The 16,446-nt window shown below is 52.7% G+C and overlaps 1 protein-coding gene and 1 pseudogene across 2 annotated transcripts in view; both read right to left on the bottom strand.

The window, feature by feature from the left end:
• The window catches only part of LOC147689703 (uncharacterized), a 43,011-nt pseudogene extending 36,444 nt beyond the window's left edge, over positions 1-6,567 (bottom strand).
• The window catches only part of EXD1 (exonuclease 3'-5' domain containing 1), a 995,593-nt gene that overhangs the window by 555,788 nt on the left and 423,359 nt on the right, over positions 1-16,446 (bottom strand). The window lies entirely within an intron of this gene.

Here is a 16,446-nt window from a genome sequence, read left to right as displayed (position 1 = left end):
CGCATGTAGTCTGTGGAGGCAAGGGCGTGCGGACTATGTCGGAGATGGAGTTGCTGAACTGTGGTCGGGGTCCAAGGGATCTGTAGACGAGAGTTCCTCGGAGAGTGGTGTGGATCTGGAAGTGCAGGTGTTCGGCGGCGCTGGAGGGGTCTTCGGTGCTGGTCGAGATTCTGCGGGTATTCCTGTGGACGATGGCAGTCCCTCCTACTGGCCGGTTGGCGTGGTCCCTTCGAGTGATCTTGTAGCCGTCCGTGATGGCTATGACAATGTCGGTAGCCGAGGAGGTCCTGGTTTCCGTCAGGAAGGCGACATCTGGGGAGGCGGAGTCGAGTAGGTCCCAGAGTTGGATGGCGTGCTTGTGGATGGAGCGGGAGTTGTGTAGTATGCATTGGAGATGGTTGCGCTACACCCTGGAGGGCAGAGCGGGGCATTCAGGTGTTCGATGGCTGGTGAAGCTACAGCTTCGGCAGGGGAAGGGTCCGTGGGCGAGCTTCAGGGTAGCCTGGAAGCAGTTGGAAGATCAGCAGGCGTTGAGATCATGGAGGAAGTTGGCTTCGTAGAGGAGTCTTGGTTGTGTCTCTCACGGGGGCCAGGGGGTCGGGCACTGGACGCAGTCCAGGAGCGAACAGGCACAGACAGGCCATATATGTAGGGAAGGGGGGCGGGGGCAGAGGCAGGGGGGAGCAGCTGGGTCAGGGTCAGGGGTGGGGCAGCAGCGGCGGAAACAAGAGAAGCAAAACAACAACTGTGGGAAGTACAGCGAGGATGAAATCACACTAAGCAGACAATGATAAAACGAAAACGAAATAACAATAAGCAAAGCGGAATCTGGGGGAAAATACAGGAAGAGCCTCCAGCGAACCTGCGGCGCAGGGACAGGCTGCTGGCTCGAACCCTGCTCGGGTGGAAGGCTCAGGTGTTAGCGCAGTCGACAACCAGGCGGAGCTGCTGGACAATTTGCAGCATCTTACTACGTGAACAAAAGGCAGGTTTTTATCCTCTGTGTAGGGTCGCACCCCTGTTGCAGCTCTGTGGACACACGTAGCAAAGTCAGACTGTGTAAGTATCACCCAGTCCCCTAGCCTGCTGTTTTTTTTACAGGGTTCTGCGTGTTGAACTGCCGGTACCTGGTGGAGGTGGGTGGGAGTCTGAGATGACAGTGGGCGGTGCTAAGCCGGCAATTGGCGTTTCTAAGGAGGTCGGGGGAGTTGCCACGCTCCTGGTGCGAGGAGGCTGGTGCTCATTTCACAATAACTGACTGTCACAAATAGTCATTTATATAGTTCAACTCTCACATACACTGCCTTTTACGTGTGTAGTTGCTTGGACATGTACCATTGAGACATCCATTAACTCACAAACACATCCATATACACACACACACTGTTTCTACATGCACTCTTGAACCCATACACATAGTGAATCAACCACTCACACATCTATGCACAGTCACACTCCTCCCACCGACACACACACTCAGGCACCGATACAAATACTCAGGAGGCAACCAATCAATAGCCCATATAGACACTCATGTACCTACTGACCAACCCATGCAGCAGCTTATACTACAACCACACAGTTTAGTTGCTAACCCATGCATTCAGTATGACACATGTAATCTCTCACTTAAACAGTCAGTCACGCACCTACTAAATCCTCCATCCAGACACCTATACACCCACTCATTCCTCAATACACCTTGGCATATATATAATACATATTTAAACTTTAAAGAAAAACACAGTCACTGGATGATGTCATCAGTGATGTCATCAGTGATGTCATTTGTGATGTCATCAGTCATGTCATGATTGATGTAATATGAGACGTCATCAGCAGTGCATTGCGGGTGCGCAAGTTATAGTTAGCTGAACTAACTATAACGGGGGCATTTCTATGGTTTTCTACGAGAGAAATGTTCAACTACTTATAATGTCCCTGAAAGAAAACAAGTTACTTACCTGTAACTTTGGTTCCCCAGTATTGGTAACTTTCATAGATTCCCATGCTTTGTATCATTCCCCGTCGTCGGACTGGGAGTCTCGGTAATAAAAAATATCATAGTAGTAGGAACAAAAGAGAAAGGAAAGGCCTAGGCCTCATTCCCTTTTGTAACATATCAGCCTCTTTTTGTAAAAGAGACCAAACTCTAGGCGTCAGCCAATTAGAAGAGCCTCACCCTTAGAACCTTCCTGAAGGAACCTTAGAGCCTCAGATTTTCGTAGCCGTAGTGTGCTAGACACCATACCTGCTGAAGGCTGAGCTTTCCCCGGGGAGGTGGGTGGGCGCATGGGAATCTATGAAAGTTACCAATACTGGGGAACCAAAGTTACAGGTAAGTAACTTGTTTTCTTGCCCCAGTATTGGAACTTTCATAGATTCCCATGCTTTGTATCAGAATAGCAAGCAGTAAACACCATAAACACATTTTGTAAAGTAGTACATTATAACATTAGCAAGAAAGTACAAAATGTGTCACCCATGGAAGGTGGGATAGAAAGAAAAGCTCACCCATCACTTGAAGAGGTTTCTCAGGACAGCCTGGCCCACAGCCGCATCATCCTGCTGCAAAGATTCTAAGCAATAATGCTTAGTGAACGTGTGCACGCTGCTCCAGGTAGCAGCCCTGCAGATGTCCTTGACATGTACCCCCGCAAAGAGGGCCGTAGAAGAAGCCACCGACCTCGTCGAGTGAGCGCGGATCTTGCCTACCAGAGGTTTCCCTGCTAACTTGTGGCAATGCAGAATGGCACTTGAAATCCATCTCGAGATCCCCTGTTTGGACAGAGGGAGACCCTTGTTTGGACCGCCGAAGGCAATGAATAATCGCGAAGATTTTCTAAAGTCTTTGGTGCGGTCTATGTAGAACTTTAGACAGCGTTGCAAATCCAGAGTGTGCAATGTCTTTTCTGCTGGAGTGACTGGGTTCGGAAAAAATGTTTTAAGTATGACAGGCTCATTTAGAGGAAAGTCAGTGGGGACCTTGGGAATGAACCTTGGGTTCGTCCTTAAGATGGTAGTGTTCTTTTTGAACTGCAAAAACGGTTCTTGGATAGTTAGGGCTTGTATCTCCCCCACTCGCCTCGCTGATGTGAGGGCCAAGAGTAGAGCTAACTTCCACGATAAGAATTTTAGGTCTGAGCGGTGAATCGGCTCAAAAGGTCCCTTCATTAGCTGAGCCAGGACTAAGTTTAGATGCCATGTTGGAGGAGGAGATCGCACTGGTGGATAGACCCTGAACAGGCCTTTGAGGAATTGCTTGACAATTCTCGCAGACCACAACGAAGGACCCGAATCCGACCTTCTGAATCTCGAAATCGCCGCTAAATGAACCTTGATAGTAGAATGGGACAGATTAGACTTAGCTAGCGAGAGAAGGTAAGGCAGAAGCTGATGAGGTTGTGACGTGAAAGGATCAATCTTTTCTTTTTTGCACCAAATACAAAATCTTTTCCACTTCAATCTGTATGTTTTGTTTGTGGACGGAGCCCTCGCCTGAGAGAGGATGTCTTTGACCTCAGTGGAAAGAGGGACATTCATGTATTCTCGCTGGTCAGGAGCCATGCGGTCAGGTGCAACGACCTTGGGTCTGGATGCCAAACTTGTCCTCCAGACATTGCCAGGAGATCCGGAACATCCTCTAGCTTTATCGGAGGTACTAGCTATAGCAGATGTAGTTCGGTGTACCAGAATTGTCTTGGCCATGCCGGGGCTATTAGGATGAGCTTGCATGGTTCCGTTTTCATTTTCCTGATGAGTCGAGGAAGCAGGGGGGATCGGTGGAAATGCATAGAGGAACCTCCCCGTCCAGGCTATCGATAGGGCATTGCCCAAAGAGTCTTGGTGATGGAACCTGCTGGCGTAGGCTGGACACTTTCTGTTGGTGGGAGTTGCAAAAAGGTCCACCTCTGGTGTGCCCCATTCTTGAAAGAGTAGATCCAGAACTTGTTGCTTCAGCTCCCGAGCCTGACTGAGCGAGCCTGCTCAGTCTGTCTGCGCCTTCGTTGAGCACTCCTGGTAAGTGCTCCGCCCTCAGAGAAATTCCGTGAAGAATCGTCCATTCCAGAATCTGCTGAGCCTCTCGTGACAAGGGAAGTGACCTGGTCCCTCCCTCCTTGTTCACATAATGCATAGCCGTGGTGTTGTCTGTCCTGACTAGCACCTGTGAACCCCAGAGACGCGGAAGAAAGGATTGAAGGGCCAGCCTGATCGCTCTCAGCTCCAACAGGTTGATGTGTAGCTTTTGGTCGCTTGGGGACCAATGGCCGCTGACCTGCAGGTCCTGCATCACGGCTCCCCATCCCCCCAATGACGCATCCGTCGTCAGTATGTGAGGCGATGGAACGCCTGCGAAGGATAGACCTCGGCATAAGTTTTGTTGATTTGACCTCCAACGCACTGCCTCCTTCATTTCTCGAGTGACCAGTACTTTGTCGTCGAACGATCCGTGCACTTGTTGCCACTGGAGGTCCAGTTGCTCCTGCAGGGGGCGCATCCGGAGCCTGCAGTGCGGGATCAGGGGGATACAGGATGACATTACCCCCAGCAGCGACTTGTAGCTGCGTACAGAAAGACACTTTTTTCTTTGAAGGTTTCCTGCTAACCTTTGCAGTTTCTGAATCCTCTCTTGAGTTGGAAAAGCCTTTGAAAGCTGCGAATCCAGTATTGCTCCGAGGAACCGCGCCCTCCGTGACGGCAGCAGCGTGGATTTGTCTCTGTTCGAGGTGAGACCCAGATTGTGGAACAGAGTGGTGCAAGCCTGCACCGCGTCCTGCGCTAATGTTTTGGTCGGGGCCTTCAGTAACCAATCGTCCAGGTAAGGGAAGACCTGGAAGTGGTGTTTTCTCAGGAATGCTGCGACAGGTGCCAGCACCTTCGTAAAAATCCTTGGAGCAGAGCGAAGGCCGAATGGCAAGACTCTGAACTGAAAATGGCTCTTGGCTACTGTGAAGCGTAGGAACCTTCTGTGCGCTGGGTGAATTGGGACATGGAAGTACGCATCCTCCAGATCGAGTGTGGCCATATAATCCCCCGGGTTGACCATCTTCAAAACATCCTGCAGGGATACCATCCTGAAGGATAGGGAGATGAGATAGGCATTTAGCACCTGAGGTCGAGGATGGGACGCCATTTCTCCTGCGTTTTTCTCACCAGGAAGAACCTGGAGTAGAAACCCTGGCCCCGTTGATTGGAGGGGACCGGTTCTATCGCTCCTTTGCGGAGCATCTGTTGTACCTCTAGCCGTAGGAGATGGAGATGTCGTGATGGTATGGCTGATGGGGGTCTGGGTGGAGGGACTTCCGTAAACTCTAAAGTATGTCCTCGTTTGATGATGTTGAGCACCCAACGGTCCGATGTAATTTGGGACCAATTCAGAAGGAATTTTGACACCTGCCTCCAACTGATGATCTCTTGGAGGAGGGAGCAGTAGGCAGAGCCAGGAGGCCGCTATTGGCGTTTAGACGAGTCCCGTCCACGGGCAGCCTGCTTGCCCTTATTGTATGGCCGTGAATAACCAGAGGACTGGCCCTGTCTCTGCTGGTAGGACTGGCGATTTGGCTGGTATCCAGAGCTGGTCGAAGAATAGCGCTGTTGTTGATATGCGCCCCTGTAAGTGCCACCTCTGCCTCTTGTGCCCCTAAAAGGAGTTTTGCGGTACTGGAGCGTACCCAACGATCTAGCTCTCTCCGTGTCCTTTTTGATCTCCTGAAGTGTGTCGTCGATTAATTTGCCGAAGAGTGCCTCGCCGTCAAAAGGTAGATCAAGGACCTTATTTTGGATTTCCGGCCTAAACCAAGTCGCTTTTAGCCACCCCTGGCGTCTTAACACTGCCGCTCCTGCCAAAGCTCTAAAGGACGTAGTGGCAATGTCCATGGCACAGTCTATGATCTCCATGGAGACCGCTTCACCTTCTTGCAAGGTCTTCTTGGCTTCCAGTCCTGATTCTGGAGGAAGTTGATCCAAATAGGGAGCTATATCGCACCACAACTGGCGATCATATCGTCCCAATATCGCCAAAGCATTGGCTGCGCGAACCAGAAGGCTAGCAATGGATGAAAATCTCTTGCCTGTGCTATCCAACCGACGTCCATCCTTATCGGGAGAGGCCGTTAAGGGAGCAAAAGGGTTCCGTGACTTCCTTTGCGCTGCCTGTGAGATTACAGAGTTCGGCCTGGGATGACCTGTCAGGGCAGCCGGTCCATCCTCCGGCGCTTTATACTTTTTGTCAAGGCGCGGTAGCACAGGGACTACCGTGACTGGGTTTTTCATGGTCTTGAAACCCTCCTCCCATATATGTTCCACAATCGGAATGGACCTCGTAGACTTACGATGTGTGTCTTTAAAATCATACAAGAAACAATCCGTGGTTTGCGCAGGCAAGACCAACTTAAATCGGCCGGCTGCACGTTCCATCAGTTGGTGAAAACTACCAATGTCAGCTGGAGGAGAATCGCTTAGGTCCTGGTGTGGCGAAGCCTGATCCGGGTGGACGTAATCATTGTATTCATCTCCATCCTGATCCGAGTCCGGACGATTATCGGATGACATCCGTTTCGTTATCATGATCCCTATCCGGATCATCTGCTGGTTCAGACGGAGCCTGGGGCACTGGCCGCTATGGTTGAGGAGGAGACTGCACTGGGTGCACAGGTGGAACAACTGAAGAGTGGTCTTTAACTGGTGTTGACGGAGTAGATCTTTTCGGCGCTGGGCGCTCGGCCTTGGATTTATAGTCTTGCAACATTTTGTGCAGGTCATGTAGGAAGGACGTCGGGACTGAAACCATGTCATGTGATTCATATTCCCTTGGGTCGTCAGTTTGTGGGTAGTAACTCCCACCTTGTTCATATGCCTCCTCTGAGTCAGTCTCTTGACTTTTAATGAGAAGCTGCAATGGGCTATTCGCATAATCAAAGCCCTCCTGACCGTCTCCTTCAGAGTCCTCCTGGTCTAGCAACATTGTGGGAGGTAATGATGGCACTCTCCTTGGGGATGTCATTTCAGGCGTGATCCTCGTAAGAGAAATCGTCACCCTTCTCTCTGCAGCCAGTATTGTTGGTTGCTCCGTCGATGCCGGTGAAATCCTCGTCGACGAGATAGGAATGGTAGAAGTCGTCGACGCCACCGACGACGAGCCCGCCGTCGATGTCGAAATTGTTGTCGTCGTCGAAGCACTCGTCGACGACATGACCGTCGTCGACACCGTCGCCAACACCGTCGCCGTCGGCGTCGTCGTCGTCGATGTGGTCGTCGTCGACGTCGTCGGTACTGCCGTCGTCGACACCGCCGTCGACGACGATGGTTTCTTCGTCGACGATGCCTTCACCTTCGTCGACGATGTCGTCGGCATACTGCCCGTCGACGCCGTAGTCGTCGAGCTCTTCGACGACGACGGAGCTTTAGCCGTCGACGCTCCCGTCGACGAGCCCGTCGAGGGAACCAATTGGATCTTGGGCTTCATTTTCGTCGTCGACGGAGCCACCGTCGACGATGTCTTCGTTGTAGAGGACTTGGAACTCCTTAGGAGGCGAAACCAGTTCTGCCTTGCCCGACCCACTGTGGTGGGGGGAACCTCCTGAACCCCGGCCATCAGACTCCATGGGGGTCTTCTTTGAAGCCTTAGAGGGGCGCCCAGTAGAGGAAGAAGGGGAACCTCTACCCCTTTTCACTGACCTTCTAGAAGAAGCGCAGGACACTGATTCCTCCTCATCACTGGAAACTCCATGTTTCCTCTCCTTCTGCCTCTGCAACCATGTAAGAAGCCTTCCAGCACGATCTCTCAAGGTCTTGGTGGAGAGAGTGCGGCAAATTCGACAGTCCTCTGCCTTGTGATCAGGATATAGGCAGTAAATGCAATCCTTGTGTTTGTCTTCCACAAACAGCCTCTTCTTACCACAGGTGGAACAGGGTTTAAAAAGGGCTTTTTTCTTCTCAACTTCAGCCATTTTGATGAAGAAAGAGGTTTCCTGAAGAATCTGAAGAAAAGTCTGAAGAAATATCTATAGAAATGAGTTTTAAAGAGTAGAAATAGAGCAGAGCTCAATGGAGACTCCCTAGCACAACGTGCGGTAGAAAATCTGAGGCTCTGAGGTTCCTTCAGGAAGGTTCTAAGGGTGAGGCTCTTCTGATTGGCTGACGCCTAGAGTTTGGTCTCTTTTACAAAAAGAGGCTGATATGTTACAAAAGGGAATGAGGCCTAGGCCTTTCCTTTCTCTTTTGTTCCTACTACTATGATATTTTTTATTACCGAGACTCCCAGTCCAACGACGGGGAATGATACAAAGCATGGGAATCTATGAAAGTTCCAATACTGGGGCAACCTATGTTTTTTTCAGTGAATATGCACAAAGCACAAGTTACTACTTGTGTAACGATATATCTGTAAGAGACATTAGTTAGTGATAGATTCCTTACCTTAGAATATCCCCAGGCGTCAGACTGGATCCGGAAATTTTTGCGTAGCAATACCCCTGCGCGCTGGTAGGCGTCGTCTGCGGCTCCGCGTCCGTCGTCGGCGTCGTGAGCGCCGGGATGACGTCATCGGAGTATATAGACGGCGCCCATGCGCGCTGACGTCAGTTCTGATAACACAGCTTTTCCGCGCCAGATACGCAGAGCCATGATAGAACTAACACTGGTGCCATTGAAACTAGGGCCCTGAAAGGGGATGACCTTAACCCTAAATATCGGTTCGCAGAACGGGGAGGATGGGAGGGCGGTAAGGAATCTATCACTAACTAATGTCTCTTACAGATATATCGTTACACAAGTAGTAACTTGTGCATCTGAAAGAGACACGTTAGTGATAGATTCCTTACCTTAGAATAGATACCCCAGCAATACCAACCCCGGTGGTGGGTCTGCGAACCAATATCACACCAGAAAGTCCTGGAGGACGGAACGGCCAAAGAAGCCATCCCTCCGGACTTGACTGTCCAGGCAGTAGTGTCTTGCGAACGTGTGCAGCGAGGCCCACGTGGCTGCCTGACAGATGTCCTGCAGGGGGACACCGCGGCCCAGGGCAGTTGTCGTTGCCGTGGCCCGAGTGGAGTGAGCCCGCAATCCAGCCGGGGGCTCCTTCCTCGCCATGGAGTAGCATGCTTGGATGCACAAGATAATCCACCTGGAGATGGTCCTCTTGTGTACAGCCTTTCCCTTCTTCGCGCCCACGTAACCAACGAGTTGGTCATCCACCCGGAATTGGCGAGTGCGGTCCAGGTAGTAGGAGAGCGCACGTTTTGGATCCAGACGGTGGAGCCTCTCTTCCTCTTTCGAGGGATGCGGAGGCGGAAAGAAGGTGGGCAAGGTGATGGACTGCCCGATGTGGAAGGCCGTGACAACCTTGGGCAGAAAGGAAGGTCGTGTACGCAACACCACCTTATCAGGATGAACAGACAGGAAAGGCGGAGAAGAAGAAAGAGCCTGGAGCTCACTCACCCTCCTGGCAGAGGTGATGGCAACCAGGAAGGCCGTCTTCAGCGTAAGGAGACGAAGAGGACAGTTATGAAGTGGCTCAAAGGGAGCACACATCAGATAGGTGAGAACAAGGTTCAAGTCCCACTGGGGCATCACGAAGGGAACAGGAGGGAACATGTGTGTGATGCCCTTCAGAAATCTACTCACTATAGGGGACTTGAACAAAGAAGGCTGATCTGGTAGCCTCAAGAAGGCAGAAAGAGCAGAAAGGTACTCTTTAAGAGTGCCCAGAGCAGAGCCCTGCTGGGCAAGGGAAAGAAGAAAGAGCAGCACTTCCGAAAGGGGTGCAGAGAGGGGATCCACAGCCTTTGCTGCGCACCATGCCACAAATCTATTCCACCGGCAGGCGTATACCGACTTAGTGGAGGGACGCCTGGCTGCCAGAATGATGTCACAGACTTCGGGAGGCAAGTCAAATGGCCTCAACTGCCGCCGCTCAATCTCCAAGCTTGTAGGTGGAGACTGGACAGGTTCGGGTGCAGGACCGTCCCCTGCTGCTGCGACAGAAGGTCCTCCCGAAGAGGCAGACGAATCGGGGGATCGACTGACATGCTGAGTAGCTCGGGATACCAGTATCTTCGAGCCCAGTCCGGAGCCACAAGGATAACTTGGGCCCGGTCGCGCTTGATCTTCTTCAGCACTCTGGGCAGAAGTGGTATAGGCGGAAAGGCGTACAACAGGCCGCAGCTCCACTCGCGACGAAAAGCGTCTCCGAGCGAGTGCCGCCTTGGAAACTCCAACGCGCAGAACTGCTGACATTGCGCGTTCTCTTCTGTGGCGAATAGATCTAACCAAGGCTCTCCCCACTGTCGAAAGAGACCTTGCGCCACGTCCGAGTTCAGACGCCATTCGTGATCCATCATGCACCGGCGGCTGAGTTCGTCCGCCCTGGCATTCAGAGAACCTGCCAGGTGTTGAACCACCAGAGTCACGCCCTGATGTTCCAGCCACTGCCAGAGGCGCAGAGCCTCCTGGCAAAGGGTCCACGACCCCACACCGCCCTGTTTGTTGCAGTACCACATGGCGGTGGTGTTGTCGGTGAACACTTGCACCACGCTCCCCCTGACAGAGGGGAGGAATGCCTTCAGTGCAAGACGAATCGCCCGCAGCTCCAGAAGGTTGATGTGGAGCCGGGACTCCGCCGGAGACCAGAGGCCTCTGATCTCCGCCTCTCCCATGTGGCCTCCCCAGCCCTGGAGGGACGCGTCCGTCACAACTACGTGCTCCGGCTGGGGTAGAGAGAGGGGTCTGCCACTGACCCAGTCGCGGTCCGTGAGCCACCACTGCAGTTGCTTCGCAGTGCCCTCCGAGATCAGGACATGATCGGATAGGTTGCCCTGATGCTGGGCCCACTGAAACTTCAGGTCCCACTGCAGAGCCCGCATCCGCCACCTGGCGTGACGCACCAGAAGGATGCAGGAGGCCATCAGTCCCAGAAGCCGCAGCGTCAACCTGACCGAGACCCGGGATAACGGCCCGAAGATAGGAATCAGAGCCTGAATATCCCGAACCCGCTGCTCGGGTGGGTAAACCCGAAACTGCGCCGAGTCGAGAACCGCTCCGATGAAGAGGAGCTTCTGAGAGGGACACAGGTGTGACTTCGGCACATTGATGGAGAACCCCAGCAAGTGCAGGAGGTCGGCCGTAGTCTGGAGGTGGCTGACGACTGACTGGGGCGAGCCCGCCTTCAACAACCAGTCGTCGAGGTAGGGGAAGACTGATACCCCCTGCCTGCGCAGATGGGCTGCGACCACCGCCATCACCTTCGTGAACACCCGTGGGGCGCTGGTAAGGCCGAAGGGGAGCACGGTAAACTGAAAATGCTCTTGGCCTACCGTGAACCGCAGGTAACGCCGGTGGGCCGGCAGGACGGGGATGTGGAAATAGGCGTCCTGCAAGTCCAACGCTACCATCCAGTCTCCTGGGTCCAGGGCAGCCAGGACCTGAGCCAAAGTGAGCATCTTGAACTTCTCCGTCCGGAGGAAGCCGTTGACGTTCCGTAGGTCCAAGATAGGGCGTAGGCCCCCTTTGCCCTTCTTGGGCACCAGAAAGTAGTGGGAGTAACAACCACGTCCTACTTCTGGCCCAGGAACGCGCTCGATGGCCCTCTTGGCCAAGAGGGCCGAAACCTCCTCTTGCAGAAGTTGCAAGTGATCCCCCGACACACGGTGGTATTGAGGTGGCATGGATGGAGGGGAAGACTCGAAGGGGAGGGAGAAACCCCTTCGGACAATTTGCAGCACCCACCTGTCCGAAGTGACTGTATGCCAGTGAGAGAGGTGATGGCGAACCCTGCCTCCCACAGGCGTCACATGGGCCTGAAAGCTCGGACTAGGAAGGTTTTGAGGCGGGGGCTGCCGAGGGAGGTGTGGACTGGCCTCGCCGCTGGCCCCGACCACCGCCACGGCGGTTCCCACGGCCGCCACCGCGTTGCTGAACATTCTGCGGCGCGTGGCTGACGGTCCGTGGTGGGGCGCCCCTTCCGTGGCCACGAAAGGAGCGAAAGGCACCCGATTGCTGGCGTGGGGCCGCAAGGCCCAAGGACTTGGCCGTGGCCCTGGAGTCCTTAAAACGTTCCAGCGCATGGTCTGCCTTGTCGCCCAAGAGGCGACGGCCATCAAACGGCATGTCCAGGAGAGTGGCCTGGACATCGGCCGAGAAATTGGCGGACCTCAACCAGGCGTGGCGTCGAACCGCCACCGTCGTTGCCATCGCCCTGCCCAGTGAGTCCGTGGTATCCAGCCCACACCGGATAGAAAAGCGTGCCGCATCTCGGCCGTCCGCAAGGGTTTGGCTGAGTTTAGCCCTGACCTCCTCAGGGCATTGTGGCAGCACCTCCGCAACCGTGTCCCACAGAGTGTGGGTGTAGCGGCCCAAGAGACAGTTGGTGTTCACTGACCGGAGCCCTAGGCTCACAGACGAGAAGACCTTCTTCCCGAACTGCTCATATCTCTTGGATTCCCGATCGGGCGGGGCCGTCGGGAATGCGGTCTGGGAAGTGGAGGCCTGGATGACCAGGCTCTCGGGGGTGGGGTGGGTGGACAAAAAGCAAGGGTCGCCCGGTGCCGGGCGGTAGCGTCTGGCCACGTTCCTATCCACAGGGGGACCTGTGGCGGGCTTGGACCAAGTGCCCAGCAGAACGTCACACAAGGCCTCATTGAACGGCAGAAGGGGCTCCGCGGAGCCGGACTGCTGTTTGAGCACCTCAGTGAGGAGATTAGTCCTCACGGCCGCGACGGGGAGCTCAAGGTGTAGGGCCTTAGCTGCCTTCGTCAACACTACACTGTAAGCAGAACCCGCCTCCGAAGCCACAGTCGGGGGCGATGTAAATCCAGTGTCTGGCGATGTGTCAATACCACTGGCCTCCCCGAGCTCATATGTCCAGTCCTGATGAGACTGGCAATCACGTGCCAGAGGGTCCTCGGACCCCTCCCACTGCTCCTCGTCACCCGGCTCCTGGAGACCAGGATCAACAGCCAGGGCCTCCTCGTGGAGATAGAATTCTCCGAAGGTCGTCGGAATCGGCGCCCAGCGGCGCCCCTCCGACGCCTGAGGCGGACCGTAGGAAGCATTGGGGTCGGCAACCACTACGGCTGCCGGGGACGACACCTGAAGGGACGTCGCCGGTGAGGTCGTAGGGTCGACCGGCGAGGTCCCGGATCCGGAGCCGGATCCAGCGAGGTCGCGCGGCGCCGGGACCGAAGTCGCCAGCGGCGCTGGGGCCGAAGCACCCGACGTCGTCGGGGCCGAAGCGCCCGACCCGGAAGGACCTCCAGACGGAGCCGATCGGCCCGAAGGCGCCACGGGAACCGACTGAGGAGGGAGGGCCCTCATGGCCATGAGGTACCTCTCGACCTCCTCCTGCGACGCGCCGTGCCCAGGGACCCGAAGGTGTGGGGCAGGCGGCGACGCTTGCGACTCCCGCGGAGCCGCGTGGGCGGTGTCGCCCGAATCCCCGGTCGCATCGTGCGAGCAACGGGGCGGGTCGGAGGACCGATGGTGTCGCTCCGACCTCTCATGCCTCTTACCTGAGGACTTGGAACCAGACGATCGGTGACCACTCCCGGAACGTCGATGACTCCGACCTCGCGACCTGTCCCTCGACCTCCCGTGGGACCGGGACCGGGACCTGGAGCGGCGCGGGGCCGACTGCCTCAGCTCGAGACGCTTGCGGGACCGCTCCCGCCTAGCCTTCGACGTCAGGGCCCGGCAGTCGTCACAGGTTCGATCGTCGTGGTCGAGGCCTAAGCACTTCAGGCACCGGCGATGGGGGTCCGTGACCGACATGAGTCGGCCGCACTTCGAGCAAGGCTTGAACCCGGGCATCCCTGGCACCGATAGTCGAGAATCGACTAAGTAGAGGATCAAAAAGATCAAAAAGATTTCAGTCAAAAAGTGACTGGGGGTAGAGCTTCTTCCGGATCTGCGCTAGCTGGCGCGGAAAAAAGAAGAACTGACGTCAGCGCGCATGGGCGCCGTCTATATACTCCGATGACGTCATCCCGGCGCTCACGACGCCGACGACGGACGCGGAGCCGCAGACGACGCCTACCAGCGCGCAGGGGTATTGCTACGCAAAAATTTCCGGATCCAGTCTGACGCCTGGGGATATTCTAAGGTAAGGAATCTATCACTAACGTGTCTCTTTCAGATACATTGCTCTGCCGCCACAGGGCTTCAATCTTACACCCTTCCCACTTTTTCAAGAAAGAATTTGGCACTTAGAAGCTTACCGCATATATATTTTATTTTTTATTTAGAGTGCAATTGGCCAATTTCAGTTCTTTCTAGGATTTGTAACCATAACTTCTTTTTAAATGTTTCTTCAATTAATTTCAGAGTTATTTTTCAAACATACATTATGATGCTGTAAGCAAACCTAGCCATACCTTCACTGCAACCTTTGTGGGTATTTTCCAGTGAATAATATATATGTTACAGACACAGTGATTGCACCTTTGTAATTATGGTTGTCTTAGTTTCAACAGGAAATGTTTTAAAAGGAGGCCAAGAAAAAGAGAGGAGGGTTCCCAAAAGTGTCATTAGCAAATGTTCTTCCAATAGGAGATTTTGCTCTTCGATACAGAACAAAATACATACAATTGACAAAGTTAGTACTTTACTAAAGGTAGTATCTTTTTAAGTGTGGTGTAACTCTGCCTACTAGTTTGAGTGGCTGAAGTAGGTCATGAAGTTGTTACATTTTTAAAAACGTTTATGAATATCCAGACGGTTAAGGATCCACGAATATCCTCAAATCCAAAGTTTAAAAGCATACTCAAATCCCTTTGGGCAAGGGAGCGTTTTCGACCAGATGCAATGTTGGATCCAAACTTGGATATGCAAATCTGAAAGCATCTTTGTAGCTGCAACGTGAGAGAAAATGTTGCAGCTGCCACAACAGTACTAGGTCCCAAAGTTCTGTAAAAAATATTTAAAGGGCAAATACGGGGGCAGTGTTAGCACACCCTGATCCCCAGGACCATGTTGGGGGGGTTCCTAAGTGATCCCCTGTCCCGTTTCAAATGTAATAGAAATTGTTTTTCCTAGGGGATTATTCCATCCAGCGCAGCACTCCAATGTAGATTTGATGATCTTCAGATCTGAAAAAACATTTTTAAATAAGTGAGAGTCTGGCCAGGCCCTATGCCCAACCCTGCTGCCCATGGCCAAAGGGAAAGCCCAGCAGACCAGCAGAATATGGTCAGCACTTCTGGGTCAGGATATGCAGAGTCAGCTGTATGGAAGAAGGGCTCTCCACTATTAAAAGATTTGTTTACAGTAAGCATTCCATTATCCCATTTCCTGTGTGTTGCGTTTCCCTTTCCACTTCCCGATTCTTTCCCAATTTCCGCTATGCTATCCAAGCTCTTCTTGATTACAGTTGACCTGTTTATACCTCCAGGTCTGTTGATATTCTGCCCCGAAACTCTCAAGAATTATCAACTACCCTGTTATTGGAGCATCAGGTAAGTGTGCATTGTTACAGAGAAATTACCAACAAGCTTGAATATTTGTACAATATCTTAATATATGTTTTCCTTGCTTTATTTCAAAATCACATTTGATAGAAGCCATATTAGAACGTTGGAATGTTTAGCTCTCCATTGAAGACAATGGAGTTCACCGAGCTTGTAATGGCTCGTAGAAACCCGGAGAGCAACATTCTAAATTTTTTTCATTTTACAGCTGTTGCTGTGAACAAAAGCCTCTCGGAGCAGGAAAGTATTTCAATCCCCTTGGGCTCGGAGAGGCATTTGTTTTTACAAATGAGAACATTCCACTCTCTAGGGCCTCCATAGCTCTGGCCTTTAATGCTGGAGCGGGCCCATGATGTCCAGTAGAGCCTGCTACATCGGGATCTAAGGCTACAATGAAGCCCTTGGAAAAGGAAACTGGATATACACTAATAAAAGCCCAGACCTTTTCAACGAACTCCAGTGTTTCTTCTCTCTCCTCCCTAACCCCATTTTCCCCAGAGGCGAGAGCCTATATGGCAATTACCAGCCAGCATGCACGTGTTCCCTTCAGCCAAGGGAGTGGTATTCTTGATTGTTATTAGTGCCACAATTTCACTTCTCAACAGTCAACTTGAGACAAAGAGAAGACTTTTATGAAAATGTGCAATGAAACTTAACTTCATGTGCTTCAAAAGTGGGGTAAATGATCAAGAGAGCAAAATAGTATTTTGATGAGTGCAACCATAACTGCTTTTGCAATAAAAATGAAGTGGTCGTGGCCACTTTCACAAAAAACTCTTAAACTTCCCAGCTGCTCTCTTCATTGACTATAGAAATAGGCCTATAGTCAATGCAACATTTAAAGGAGAGAGAGTTGTTGATGACAACATGCTGTTACCAGGCAGCACAGCAAGACTTGTTGAGACACGAGAAGGACAAGTACTAGAGAAGACGAAGCGTGCTGTTGACAGGCCTTAGATTATTTGGTGGAATTTCACAAGGCCTA

The sequence above is a fragment of the Lissotriton vulgaris genome, chromosome 9 (assembly GCF_964263255.1).
Source record: "Lissotriton vulgaris chromosome 9, aLisVul1.2, whole genome shotgun sequence".
Classification (NCBI taxonomy): domain Eukaryota; kingdom Metazoa; phylum Chordata; class Amphibia; order Caudata; family Salamandridae; genus Lissotriton; species Lissotriton vulgaris.
The sequence above is the reverse complement of the archived record's forward strand: the minus strand, read 5'-3'. Positions and strand labels throughout refer to the sequence as shown.